Raw genomic sequence first — 14,754 nt, forward strand, 5'->3', positions numbered from 1 at the left:
TCCCTCGTCGGCAGATCTCCCTCATATTCGGCATCTAGAGCGTTCTATTCTTTAGCATTGAAATGCTATGAGCAACATTTTTTTTCTACACATGTAACATCATCTCAACATTGCGAACTAACTTGTGGTGGTGGTTAGGAGGACAATAGTATGCCCACAGCCCAACAGAGTTCCAGACCTAGACTTGACACTGGCGCTCGTATTTTTCTGAATTTATTTCAGTCCTTCCGGCAATGTACATTTAGTGCGAGGGGATGTTTCTATCAACTACAAAGGCGTTGTGTCGACTTCCCAATCTCAAGATGATGTGTTGATTCAGTCTTTCAGAGGTGCTCATATGGGTAGTGCGTGCATTCATAGAGGTATGTGTATGTATGAGCGTCCATGTCTGTATTGTGTTAAAGAAATAACGAAAAAGTTAACTTGCGGTGGCGAGCGAACCCTTTTTGATAACAGTTGTCACTGTGAAGAAACTGTCATTCCCTCAAATTAAAAATGCCATCAAAATCGTTCACAAATGCCACCCTTCCCGGAGGCTGTCAGCTAAGGGGGGTCCAAAAATAAACACGTCGCAACATTTTTTCCTCGTATTTAAAAACATGCAAAAATGTTTGAACATATAGAACACACCATGGAATATTTCTTATCTATGCGACAAACTCATTGGTTGCAAATAGTCGGTAAGGGAATCCTCGCACTGATGTACCATAGAACTAATCCAACGCATGCAACAGCATGAAAACAACTTTGCAGCATGAACATGACAATTACAAAAGATATCCATGACCACTGCAACATGCCATCCATTTGTACAGTAAAAACGTACACATGGTTGCAAATTGGCAACGCAACCTATGCAACCTAAAAATTCTCCTTACTATAACATGCATTTTAAAGCAACGAACTCACCGCCTTAGGCTAGCCGACGAGGAATATGGACAAGGGTTCAAAGGGTGCAATGCTTATTGTACAAATTAAAGGCGCTTTTGAAATGCTAAAATAACTGTACAAATTAAAAGACCACTGAACTGAAGAACTGAATCCTAACTGTTTTTCTGTCGAAGAATTTTTGTAGGCGCTTTTGAAATGCAAAAATAATTGCAAAATTTGGCCATCATCTCAAACGCACTGTATTTGAAATTGGGCGTACAATGCTAACTTTCTCTCGAGGGGTCAACGACATGGCCGGCGAAGACGACGGCGCCGGTCTCCTCCTCCACGATGAAGTAGGCAAACGGATGATCAGCGACGAAATCCACCCGCCGCGGCGGACTGTACCTGGCCGCGCAGCCATATCGGTCAGTAACCATGGTGACGGCCGCGGCCTCCGTGCCCTCCTCGTTCACCTCGATCACCGCCTTGTGGACGACTTCGTCCACGACCATTCCGAAGCCGGAGTCGTCGGGCCCCGTCATGTCGGACAGGTCGCCCAGCGGGCTGAACGGCAGGCTGAGGCCCAACTCCTTGAGGACGTCGACCACGCTGTCGTGGAAGGACAGCTTGAACCTGGGCACCCGGAACTCGCCGACCTCGACCTTCCGGCGAGGCAGGTGGTCGTGCAGGAAGCCCGGCCGTGAAGCGATCGCGTCGACCAGGCTGCGCAGGCCGTCGTCGGCGTCCGGGAGGAAGATGCACAAGGAGAACTGTGTGGAGCTGGAGGACGCGGTTGAATACGTGTTAATGTCGCCGTACGGGTCGGCGAGGCTGGAAGATGCGTTTGGATGTCCGCTGGAGTACGGATACGGACCGGCGCGGCCGTAGGAACCATGGCGGGAAGGTGAAGCGGCATGAGAGAATCGATCAGGACGGAGGAGCGGAGCACTCTTCGGAAAGAATGGGGCGGGCTTCCTGGGATCACGCGTCAGGAACGCGTCCACCATCTTGTACCGAAGCTTGAGCACCTTGAACCCGTCGTGCACGGCCACGAACTGGTCATCCCAGCTCTGCATGAAGGGCACGTCGACGGGGAGGGCGCCGCCGACCCGGCGGAACGGCGCGTCGGCGGTGTTCCTCTCGTCGAAGGGCTGGTCCTACTTGCCCTTGAAGTACACGGCGTTGCCGAGCACGACGCGGGTGGACTCGGTCACCGACCCAGGGCCGAGGACGGAGTCGATCAGGCTGTTCGTGGCGCGCGCCGCCCACGTGTTGATCAGCTGGCGCGAGCCGTCGGGGTCGCCGCGGAAGTCGACGGTGGAGGCCTCGGCCCTGTACCCGCCGCCGGCGACGGCCTTGAGGAACCCGGGCTTGAGCGGGCACGCCAGGTCGCTCCAGACGCCGCATGAGAACGCCACGCGCGGGCCGCCGGAGTCCGTCCGGTCTTGCAACGCGCCACCCACCGCACGCGCGACGAACTCGTCGAGCTCGCCGCGGGACCGTGCGCCGAGGACGCGAAGGATCTCGTCCAGGGTGGCGCCATGGGCGCCGGCGGCCACGAGCGACAGCGCGGTGTAGATGGAGAGCGGCGAGAAGACCAGATTGCTGTCCACGGGGTTGCCGGCGATGCCCCGCGCGAGGCTGGCGGATAGCGCCACCAGCCCCTCGGAGCCGGCAGACTGTGGCGGATCCTTCCTCATCGTCGTCTCAGCTGCTCGGAAGCCCATCGTATCGATGATCGCCGGTTTAGAGATCACGACCGCTGTGATTCGATGACCGCTAACGTATGTGATTATGTTGCTTGGGTTGCTGCTACCGCGTTGCTAAGGTTTTGGAGTATTTGTATTACAAGTTGATGAATCAATCCGTGATCGTTACATATACTTTCTCGAATTTGTAATAACTCTCCTAATGTGATTTCCTCCTCTATTTTTCCTTCCAATTTTTTCCTTTCTTATTAATTCCCTCTTCACGCAGTGCATGCACTTAATAAGCAAAAAAAAAAAAAAAAAACTCCGCAGCTATATTTCTGATTTTGTCAATTTTGTCGTGTCCTCTCTGTGAGCAATATGTTTTTTCGTCAGCGTCAAGTGGGTGTTCTTGGCCAATTCAATATTGAGTTCTTTGTAAAAGCATCTCTAGCAGAGTCATTATATTGGCCCAATCATTATAATAATTGCATTACGGTTATTTTATGCTAAAATAACACTGATATAGTCGTTATATGCCCTGCGAGCTTCATAATTTATGGAGGAGTCCTGGGGGCAGCTTTTTGAAGCACGCTTCATATGACAGTTGCATCTTGCATGTGATCTGTGTGACGGAAAGGAGAGTTCACGCGGACCCCACCTCACATGAGATCTTTATTTTAATTAAGAAAAAAGGAAGTCTCATTGACACATGGGTCCCACAAATATGAAAGCAACCATATGGCGACTGTGTTTGCGCATCACCTCGGCAACCTCCATAATTCATATGAAGGGCGCTAAATATGACTAAGGATGTTGTCAATATGAGTACATGACTACTCTGTAGAGTTGCTCTAAGTTCTATATCTTTAAAAACTCCAACAATAAATAACTATGTTTTTTTACACTAGATAAACAAATTGTGACAACAAACTAAACATTTATTTTTGATGTAAACAAATTCTGAAAACCGCTGGACAATTTGTTAAATTCTTAATCAACTATGGCAATACTATATCTTTTATTTTTGAAGCACAAACCGTAGAACAATATCTTTTCTAATTGACTATGGCAATACTATATCTTTTCTACCGTATTTTTCATTAATCAGGGAAAACGTAATATGAAAGAAAATTAAATCCTGAAGCCAACTTAACCAATCCCTGCTCGTGGTATCATCAGATTACCAATGTAGTGCTCCTGTCACAACACTCATACTACATGAAAGTTTATTCACCGCCTTAAGAAGTTTAAGTACTTGGACTTTCATGTGCTCCAGCAGCAATAGATCAGCTTTGAGCCTGAATTTCCAGCAACTAACACTTGGTACTTCTCGCCTGAATAATTTCTCATTCCTTTGCAACCAAATATTCCATCTTCCTTGGATAATTATATCCATTGCAATCTTATTAGGAGGAAGTAGGCTTTGAGCAAGAAGGATGCCATCAAAAATTGAAAGTCCCAGCCTCATGTTTGGGATGATACTGCTCCAACAGTCTTGTGCAAAACACCAAGCCTGAAAATGGTGTCTTAACACCTCCTATGCATTCTCATTGCAAAAGACATAGTTATAACAATCCATGGAAAAACTTTTCTTCCTTAAGAGGTTTCTTGTATTGGCTCTATCATGTAGGAGAAGCCAGAAAAAGAACTTGTGCCTGGGTCTAGTAGAAATTTGGCGGTACATCTTAATGGATGAGTATTTGTCATTTCGACTCTCTGCAATCTAGTGATCATTTCTTTGAGGACTTTTGTGCAGATCTAGCAACCCCAATACTATATCTTTTCGTACTAGGTTAGTAGTATATGTTTGGATCTATGGGAACAAATGTTAGAAGCGACGGAAACTAAGTTAATTCCGAGTTGATTGAGAACGATTTTTTGTTAGTTTTGCTCGAAAAAGCCCTTAGTTCTAGCTTATTAGAGTTATTAGGGTTTTGGTTGGCTCGTTTTCCGGTTTCACCGTTTTATGATTTTGGTTGCTTTGTTTTATAGCTGGATGTATCTAGTATCATTTTCATGTTTTGTTTTGTGTACAAAATGATATGCGGTGGATTGTGTGTTCAATAAATAAGAAGGCACCCCGTCCACACGAGAACACGCCTGGCTAGTGGGGAAAACACGCATAGTTTTAGAAACTCGGTCAATATTCATCTCTTGAAAGATTAGACCTTGGTGATCCAACAGATAGGACATGCATCAACAATCAGAGCGCACTTGAGACAACCCATTTTAACCTATTCATTCATTCTCGTTTTATGAACCTTCCGGTACCTGTCTATTTTTTTTTCTGTTTTGGGAACCTTCTAGAAGATTCATGAAGTGATTTTTTTTCTTTTACTGGTTTTTCCTATTTCTTTTTCTTTATTTTTTGTTTTCATTTTAATTTTTTTAATTACCTGTTTCTTCCACTCTCTTGTTTGCTTTTATGTTTCTTTTTCTTTTCCAAAAATTATCATTTTTCAAAAAAAAATTCAAATCTTCAAAATTTGTTCCAAATTTTAAAAAATTGTTCATTTTTCCACATTTTTCGAAATTTCAAAATAAATAAATCATGTTTTCTCAAAAATGTTCACTTGTTCCCAAAAATTGTTCAAATCTTAAAAAAAAAATCGAAATAACCAAAAAATGTTCTAATTTCAATTTTTTATTCATGCTTTTAGAAAGCATTCAGAATTCAAGTTTTGTTCACCATTTTCAAAAAATGTTCAAATTTTCAATTTTTTGTTTAAAAAATGGTTTCGTGTTCAAACTTTTCACAGTTTTTTTAAATGATCGTAATTTCATAAAAATGTTCACAATTTTAGTTTCTTTTTATCGTTTTGAGATATTGTTCACAAATTAAAAACAATGTTCACGTTTTTGAAAAATTGTTCAGGTGCTTCCAAATATCCTATTTTAAAATATTTCAAAAATTGATCATGTTTTAAAATTTTACTAAAAAAATCCTATTTTTAAAAATTGTTCATAGATTCAGAAAATGTTCATGTTTTCAAATTTTGTTAGAATTTCAAAAATACTTCTATTTAAAAAATCATAGATTTTTAAAAATGTTTATATTTATAAAAAATGTTTGAGTTTTTAAGAAATCATTTAGATAATTGATAAGAATTCAAGCTCCAAAAAACATTTATTTTTGAAAAACATATTTCCGTTTGAAACTGATGAAAAATAAATCGGATCTGCAGCTGCCATTGGTTCTTAAAGCATCTCACTGCTTTGTAAACAGTAAGCCTCAATGTTCCCGTGGCTAGCAGGACGCAACATGATCTTGTGTTTTTGTGTATTTTTGCACTATATTTATCCGTACGTGCTGCTGGGCGGCCCAGTCGGTCGCTGCTATGCGAAAGGTCGACTATTTGAGGCACAACGCGTCAAATAGGACCTCCATTAGGATAGCCTCAAATCCTACGTTGTCCAGTATTTTTCAGGAACAACAACATGGGCATCCGGCCTTGGGCGCGTGGACCTAATAATTTATACTCCAAGTATAAAAACAAATAATGTACAAAATATACTTTGTGACAAATTCACTAGTATTTTTGCACTACAGTATCCATACAGGCTACTGGGCCGGCCCAGTAGGTCGCTGCTATGCGAAAGGTCCACTATATTCGAAAAATGTTCAATATTTACTTTTTTTCGCAAGTTGTAAAAAAATATACGAATTCGAAATATATTCATAATTTGAAAAAATGTTCAGAAATTTTAAAAAATATTCGTGATTTCATAAAATGCTGACAAATTTGGAAGATATTCGTAAAAATGAAAAATAAAGAAATAAAAAGAGAAAAGAAACAAAAAATGATAAAAGAAAAAAATGAAAGAAAAAACGAAGAAATTGGTTCAAGGGCTGCCCAAAAATTGGATCGGGCATTCTAGGGGATGCGCCCTATGTCGCCGGCTGAATAGCCTCAAATCCTATGTAGTACTCCCTCCGTTCCTAAATATTTGTCTTTCTAGATATTTTAACAAATGACTACATACGAAGCAAAATGAGTGAATCTAGAGTATAATTGGTTTGCTACCAATATTTGGCTTGCCAAATGTTGGCACTGCCAACTATTGGCAATATCGAGACTTGCCAACTATTGACAACTTTATGTGAGAGAGGCAAAACAACTCATAGCCAACCAAGTAGTTGCCAATATTTGGCACAATGCCAAACATTAGCATGCATTTGGCAGCAAACCAATTATGCTCCTACACTCCAAAATATGTCTATATACGTTCGTATGTGGTAGTCCATTTGAAATCTCTAAAAAGACAAATATTTAGGAAGGGAGGGAGTATATATTTTCATGAACAACAACATGGGCTCCGGCCTTGGGGGCACGGACCTAGAAATTTATACTCCTAGTATAAAAACAAATAATGTACAAAATATACTTCGTGGTAAATTTACTAGTGTCAGGTGTGGGTAGTGAAATGAATTTGATATCCCGATGAAAAGTATATATGCAAAAGTCACACATTTTATCTAGTAACTACATGACATGTTCGGAAATACGCAACCGAGAGATATCACGCAGGGAGAGTAGTGCTTATACCCTTCTTTCATTTCTCCTATGTCAAACTCCTCAATAAATGGATGATACAGTTCTTTTGTCAAAGAAGACATATGCAGTTGAACGGTTGTACATTCCTAAACTAGTTTTCTCAAAATAAATAAATTATAAACTAGTGTTAGTTGCACATAAGTTCGAGCTTAGATAAAATTGTATTTGACAGAGAAATTAGCACGTCCACAGTAGCTAGCTGTTACAGTCCACAAGTTGTCAAGTTCCTTCGAGCATTCAGCAAACTTTCCCGCCCTCAAAAAGAAAAAAGAAAAATGAAACTTTCCCGCCCTTGGATTTCCTTTGCTTGCATGTTACGGGCGTCTGTTATACCTGGCCATGGGAAGCCCGGCCCGGCCGGCCCGGCCCGAAAAAGCCCGACCCGGCCCGGCCCGACGCTGCCCCCGGGCCGGGCTCGGGCCTAGATTTTGAGCCCGAAGGTCGGGCCGGGCCGAGCCTGGACCCGCCATTTTTGCGCTTTCCTGAAGGTCGGGCCGGGCCGGCCCAAAGCCCGACGGGCTTTTAGGTGTTCGGGCCGGGTTCAGGCCTAAAAAACAGGCCCGTTGGTCGGGCCGGGCCGGGCCTGGGCCTGGGTTTTTTGCGTCGGGCTTGGCTAGGCCCGGCCCGAAGCCCGGCCCGGCCCGAGGTATGGCCAGGTATAGCGTCAGTGTGCGTAGGTCCGCGTAGGTCCGTGACTCTGTAATCTGTGTATGCATGTCCCGCCGCACGTGCCAACATTTTTACTCGGTCGTTACTGACCGGCCGCACGCACGTTTCCTGGATCGATCTCCCAGCTGCTGACTCAATGGACCATACACGTTGGCTTGAGTGTCAGTAGCAAACACACCGGCGTTGAGTTAGTATTTTCATAAAATTATAAAGGTTGCAATATTCGGCTTTTATTATGTTTTAGAAACGTAAGGGGGTGCCGCTGGATGGCGGTCAATGAACAATGTATGTTAGGGCATCTCCAGCCGTTGGCCCCTCAGGAGGGGCAAAAAATCGCCCCCTGGGGACGCACCGGCGCTAAACCGCGCACTGGGGGCGTGATGTCCCCCAGTTGCGGCCTCCCACGGATTTTTAAAAAAGTCAAATACAGCGCAAACACGACTCAAATTTAACGCAAACATCGGTGAGTTCGTTCAAATTTAAACATACTTTATAAAAAAAAGGAAAAACTACCGCGGGCTACCCCCGCCGTCTCCCTCGCCGCCCGCCTCGCCGCCCACCCACGCGGTTTTACATGCCGCGGAGGCGGTAGAACCGCGTGTAGTCACCGCCGTCGTCGTTGTCGTCGTCGCCCCCGCCGACGCCTCCGCCGTCCCTGCTGCATCCCTCCCCCGGTTGGCGCGGCGGGTTGGACGGTCCGGGGGCGTCGTCGTCGTCGTCGCTGTCGAGGACCACGACGCCGTGCTCGTCCTCGCGCCCACGCTTGCGGGCGGCGATCTCCTCCAGGGCCCGGCGCTGCCGGACCATCTCGTCGTGGAGGTAGTCGTCCCGCGCCCACCGCAGGGCGTTCTCGTCGGAGAAGCCACGCCGGGCTATCTCCTCATACTCCACGAGGAGGCCGGGTTCCGGCTTGGGCTCCGGCTTGGGCTCGACGAGGACGAAGCGGCCGGTGGGGGAGGCGTTGTCGCCGATGCGGACGCCGGAGCTGCGGGTGCGCGCGCTGACAGGTGCGCCCTGGGGCTCCGGCTTGACGGGGCGGAGGTGGAGGTAGGGGGAGCCGCCGGACGAGGAGGACCCCCCGGTCTCCATGCGCCTCGGGGTCCAGGAGCTTCCCCGGCGGCGTGTGAAGGACGGGGGAGCGGGGTACTCGAGGCGCGGCGTGTTGCCGCCCTCAATTTACTCGAGGACGGCCTCCAACGTGCGCCCGGGCATGCCCCACCACCGACGCCGGCCGACGAGGTTGAGCCTGCTGGAGGGCTCGACGCCGTTGGTGGCCTCGAGCTGCTCGGCGTGACGGCGGCGAAAGTAGGGCTCCTAGAGCGGGCTGTCAGGGACGTACCGTGGCCCCTCCATCGCCGCACGCGGCAGGGACGAGCGGATGCGTGCGATCTCCGCACGCCGCGCCGTGCCGGCGGGTATCGAGGGCACCGGCACGCCGCCGGCGCTGATCCTCCACGCCCCGGGCACCCGCATGTCCGGCGGGACCGGGTACTCGGCCTCGAAAAGGAGGCGAGCCTCGCTCTCGTGAAGATGGCGGCGGCCGAAGCCGTTCGCCGCCGCGCCGTTGCCTGGGAAGCGCTCGGCCATGGGTGCTGGAGACGGCGAGAGAGAGGAGAGGGAGGAACGACGACGGCGAGATAGAGGAGAGGGAGGAACGACGACGGCGAGAGAGTACGAGTCGCCGAGTGCGCTGGGGCGCGTCTTATATAGGCCGAGGCGCCGCCCGTGCGCAAGCCGCCGTGAGTACGCGTGGCGGGTGAGGGAGGGCGAGGGACGCGCGTCATCCGGTTTTCACTGCGCCGCCCGTGAGGCATCAATGGCGCAGGCTGACCGGCGCGGCAGCGCGACAGCTTTGGCATTGATTCGTCGCGGGAAACGAGGCGATGGGGACGACGAAGGGGCGAGAAGAGGGTAGAGTCGCTGACGCGGCGGGCCCGCGGCTATTTCGCGCCAAAACAGTTCGCCCCGGCGCCCCGGGCGCCCCCCAGCGCGCCGGGTTCGGCCTGGGTCCGCCGACGCTATTTTCGGCCCAAGCCGGCGAAAATCGGGCTCCTGGGGCGCGACTGGGCCGAATTTTCAGCGCCGGCGCAAAAAAACGCCTGGAGAGGCCTTCCTGGGGGCGCGGCTGGAGATGCCCTTAGAGACTGGCAAGGACGTACCCCTTCGCTCCTGCCTTGTGCGAACTCTCATCTATTTAGACCATCCAAGCACGGTGAATCCCGGCCCTTTTCGACGGGAGGACTCCGTTTTTAGGTATTTTTCAGAGTTTTTTCATGTTTCTAGCATCGTCGCAGGGCGTGTAGACGTGTCTATGACGGATCTTGTGGGATCCAGTGGGCGTTTGTCTTTGGTGGATGCGCCTGTATCTGATCTTCATTGTAGGTTGGATCCTTCTTATGCACTCTTCTCTTTATTGACGGCGGTTGTTTTTCTGATGTATTGGTCCTATGGGGCCTTAGCACATCGACTTTTTAGTTGTATACTACAACAATGTTTGCTCGACTCTGATGAGGGAGGTGAGATGACAATGGCGCGCTTTCAATTCGCTCCAGTACTTGTAGTTGTCGCTAGGTAGTCTACGGACTTGGATGTAAATTCTACTCTAGTGTTCTTTGTACTACCTTGACAGCTGATGATTAGATAGGAAGTTTTTTCAAAAAAAAAAAAAAGTATATTAGCCATTTTTCTTCTTCTTTCATTATTCTTCGTACGGCTAGCTGGCCGGCCTTGTCAGTGTATATCATATCTACACTAAATATAACTCATTTTCTCTTTCTATCGAAAGTGGCGCTTGTCGCCACCTTACCCAAAAAAGAGAGGGGAAAACTCTATTTATCATGTGTATCGCCTTAGTTTAGAATTAGTGAGAAATCTACCGCTATTTAACCATCAAATTTTTATATTATTAATGGAGAATATTCACGCCTCCTATCAGTTATTTGCCATCATTTTTCTGCTTCAATTTACTCTTGCGGTCTTGCTAATATTATTTGGAAAACATAAACCACATATCTTCCAAAAAAAAACTTGCGGGAACACATCTTCATTCATGTGTTCATTTCTTGAACATGTAAATTAAGGGTAAGAGACAGAGTTAGGGTGCGTTTGGTTGTAAGGGCGGTCATGAATGGGTTGGGATCGTTCAGAAAATAGACATGTTTGGTTATAAAGCACATGAATGGTTCGAGCCAAAAAAAGAGAATATGCCATGAAGATGCTGAACCGTTCCACCCAACCAAATCGGTCGAATCAAATGGCCACCCTTTGCATGCATGACTATGTGAGCATGACTGGTGGTCCCGTCCTAAATAATTAGCTCACCACTTATATTCAGCCAAACACATGAATTGAATGGTTCAATCCCAAAAAAATTGAACGGTCTCAACCCATTCATACGACACCTTCAACCAAACGCATCCTAGTTCCCTACTTTGAGAATTAACTTACGAAGTGAAAGCCATACGCAATATGCCTGTCATCAACGGTATATATTCCCTCTTTTTTGGTTTATAGGGCTTAATTTGAAAATCTCTTCAACCAAGGTTAGATGATGAATGGTGAAACTAATTTTGTAGTTTGCAAAAATACTTAATTAATACTCTCGTTTTTTTCAAAAAAATTATGTATACCGATGCATTAATTACATCACATGCATGCATAACCACTTAATGACCAAGAACTTCTACATGTATTGGTGAATTTTTTCTTCATCCTTGCATGCAGTGATTTAATACACCTTGAAATCTGAATATGTGATGGTAACTAGTAATAGAATTGAGACTTATAAAATGAAAAAAAACATTTTGAGATGAGCCCTATAAAGAGTAGTGCTGTATGATCTAGTAGGTGTTGTGCTGATTTAACGCCTTTTGCTCGATCCAATGTGCATCTTTATTCCCCAATCCAAGAGCATTTTAAAACATTTCATACAGTAGTAATTCAGTCGAGCTAATCATGCAGATTGGCACCTCTTTCAAAACCTTTGGAGACTGCGCAAAGTATACCGAGAGAGAGAAAAGAAAACTTAAAGCAGATACGAATTGAAAGGAACAAAAAGGAGGCCCTGCCGGCTGAATAATACGCTGTAAAAACGGAAAGGGGAAAAAGTAAAAGATGGCAAAAGACAAGATAAAAGATACGCCATGTGTAGACACTGAATTGCGCAGCAGCTTGTGCTCGTGCCACTACACTACACGCATGTAAAGGAGAATGTAATCACCGATGCGGTGGTGAATGGTGATGATGATGAAGGAAATGATCAACACTGCTGGCTCTTTTGTTTTTTCGGGTAAATCAGGCATGGGGTCCGCAGCAAGTCAAATTATGAACCAAAGTTTTGTGATTAGGATCTGGATGCTCAATGGGTATCCCACGCATGTCCAAATCCCCGACTATTTCTTGGTCCACGTCCACGACTTGGAGAGTTATTTCTGAACCACTGTCCGTGTCCATTCGATCAAGATCTTTTTCTATCTCTTCCAGAGATCTAAGTGTGTAGACTGGAGAAATGGTTCTTAATTAGTGTCAAATGAGAGAACAGACGTCTGAGAAATATCAAAACCGTTTAAATACTCCAGCCTCCAGGTAAGAAAACGCCAGTGTGAGATAAAAGTCGTGCTAGGGCTAGTGTTCAAATGCCCTTTCAGTTTTGCCAGATTAGTGTCTACATGACATGTACCTTGATCTTCATTATATGAATGGGACACATACTACCATGAGAACAAAGTAACACTACAACCTACTATCAGAACCCAACACATCATCCATGGCTAAATAAAACCTCGCGACAAGCAATCATTTCTAGCCCAAGCGGCAAACTCATACTAACAAACTCCATGTTTTTTGCTTGAAATATTAATTCGCATAAAAAATTAAAATGCTCTATCAAATTAACTACCAGCACATGACAACATTTCCATAGCCCTAGCAGCAAGTTACTCAAGATTGGCAAAATGTTACACGATGCATCTGCCCTAGGCAGATTCAGCACCGAAACACACCATGTGTTGTTAGCTAGCGCATGCAGGCGTAGACACACGATACAGGCAACCCCCTGAGACTAGAAATCTACCACCACTGCATCCACACATGTAATAGCCAGCCACTGCATGCGCATTCATTCCCCAGCTATATTGCTGCAAGGGGCCATGCACTGCATGCATGAGACCGGCCGACTGACCCGCACGTGAACACTTGAAGAGCTAGAGCCTAGCCACCACATGTTGCATTAACTCTCTCGACATGCATGCATGGCGACGAGCAGTTTGGTGAAAGGCTTTTTACCTCCAGAAAAAAAAAATCCCTGCCAGCTCGTGCAGCACGCCGCTGTACAGATGGAGCATGGCATGGCGGCATACTGTATGCGTGCATGTACACTTGCACAGTATGGTACGTGACTGCGTGCAGCGTCAGGTGGTTCGTATTTACTTGTCTGATTGGTGAAATCTGTACACACACGCGCGCGCGCGCGGGGGGAGAGATGGAGAGATTTGTTGAGGAAAGGAGGTCATGTGCCACTTGAGGGAAAGATGCCTTTGTCAGCAAAGCTGCAGGGCCAACAGCTGTGGTGCACGTACGTACCAGCGTCTTTGATTGTGCCAATCAGTAGGAAAGACGCCGACGTGACTGTCACCTTGGATGTAGATCATTCTCTTCCGTAAATTTTGAAAAATGCACATGGGAAAGACTTGCCCGCTCTCCCGGCGTGCGTCCATTCGTGCTCTCGTATACGTGGCATGATTTAATTAGAACAAAATAAGGTCCGGCCTCACCCTTTAAAATCAGGGGGAATATGATTAGATTAGAAAAAAAAAACAGCCGTATGATGGAGTGGGAGCATAGATGGGAGTATGAGAAGGGAGCAGGCAAGTCGGATCCCTAGCGTTCAGGTTTGCGGCCTGAAACTCGGTTGACATGAGGAATTAGTTAGGTTGGCAGTCCGGGGAAACGGCGAGTTTTGGCGGGCAAGTAAAGTGGTCAAGGACTCAAGGTGACAAGCCTGTCGTCTCGTCACTCGTTTCAGGGCATGGTTTAAAAATTCGTTAAAATTTTAACTATCTTATCCAGTAACAATTTACTCAACCATGTCCAGGTTTGGAACCGAAGGTTGCCTGGGCCACACTGACTCCTTTTGGTAGAAGATCCTTGCAAGCTAGCTACAGGTAGCTAGCGGTATAGGATCTACAGTAGAAAAGAGTGGTCGGAGGCGCGCGCATGCATGGCTGCATGATAAGGTTTGACTAGTCGACTCGACTCGTCAGGGTCAACAAAAGCATGCATGCATCCATGTGTGCTTCAGACTTTGAGACACTACCCGCGGTGGAGTGGAGTGGTAGAAGAGAGTATTCAGGGTTGAGATTCTCTCTGCCTTTTCATCCAGTACGTACGTATGCTCAAAAGGGTGCCCAGCTAGTTTTTCAATGCTTTCAAAACTTTGGATGGCACTCCAACGCGGAGCATCAAATAGATGATCATCCATCAAGCATTAAGAGCAACTCCAACTCTAACGGCGACCCATTTCATCAGCGTGTGTTCGTTTGGGTTGGCGCAGACAAAAAATGAAGGCCCAACGCGTTGACCCAAATTCAAATTGTGTCCGCTTCGCGTTCGCGCCGATGCATTTGCGGCCTAAATTTGCGTCTGAAATGCGTCGGCGCGGAAGTGAAGCGGACGCCACACACGTCTTCTCGGTGTCTGCCGCGTCCCCACCTGGCGGTCGTCCAACCACCTAGCGGCCAGTTTGGTCAGCTTAATTTATGACGACCGGCCATCTCAGGCCCACGCGTCAGCGACGAAGGTCGTCCTTTTTTAAGCCGGCCGTGGGGGGGGGGGAGCTGTCCCCATCCGCTTCTAGAAAGCTCCCCGTCCCCATATTGCTCCCCCGTCGGCGGCAACCGTAGCCACCCTAGTCAAGCCAGATAGGGCTCTTCTCCGGCGTCGGTAGCAGCAAAGCCAAGGGCAAGGCC

At 46.9% G+C, this 14,754-nt stretch overlaps 1 pseudogene; it reads right to left on the reverse strand.

The window, feature by feature from the left end:
• Positions 1-1,154: 1,154 nt before the first annotated feature.
• LOC119283599 lies at positions 1,155-2,600 on the reverse strand (annotated as a pseudogene).
• Between the last annotated feature and the right edge of the window lie 12,154 nt (positions 2,601-14,754).

This window comes from Triticum dicoccoides, chromosome 4A, assembly GCF_002162155.2.
Source record: "Triticum dicoccoides isolate Atlit2015 ecotype Zavitan chromosome 4A, WEW_v2.0, whole genome shotgun sequence".
Taxonomy (NCBI): Eukaryota; Viridiplantae; Streptophyta; class Magnoliopsida; order Poales; family Poaceae; genus Triticum; species Triticum dicoccoides.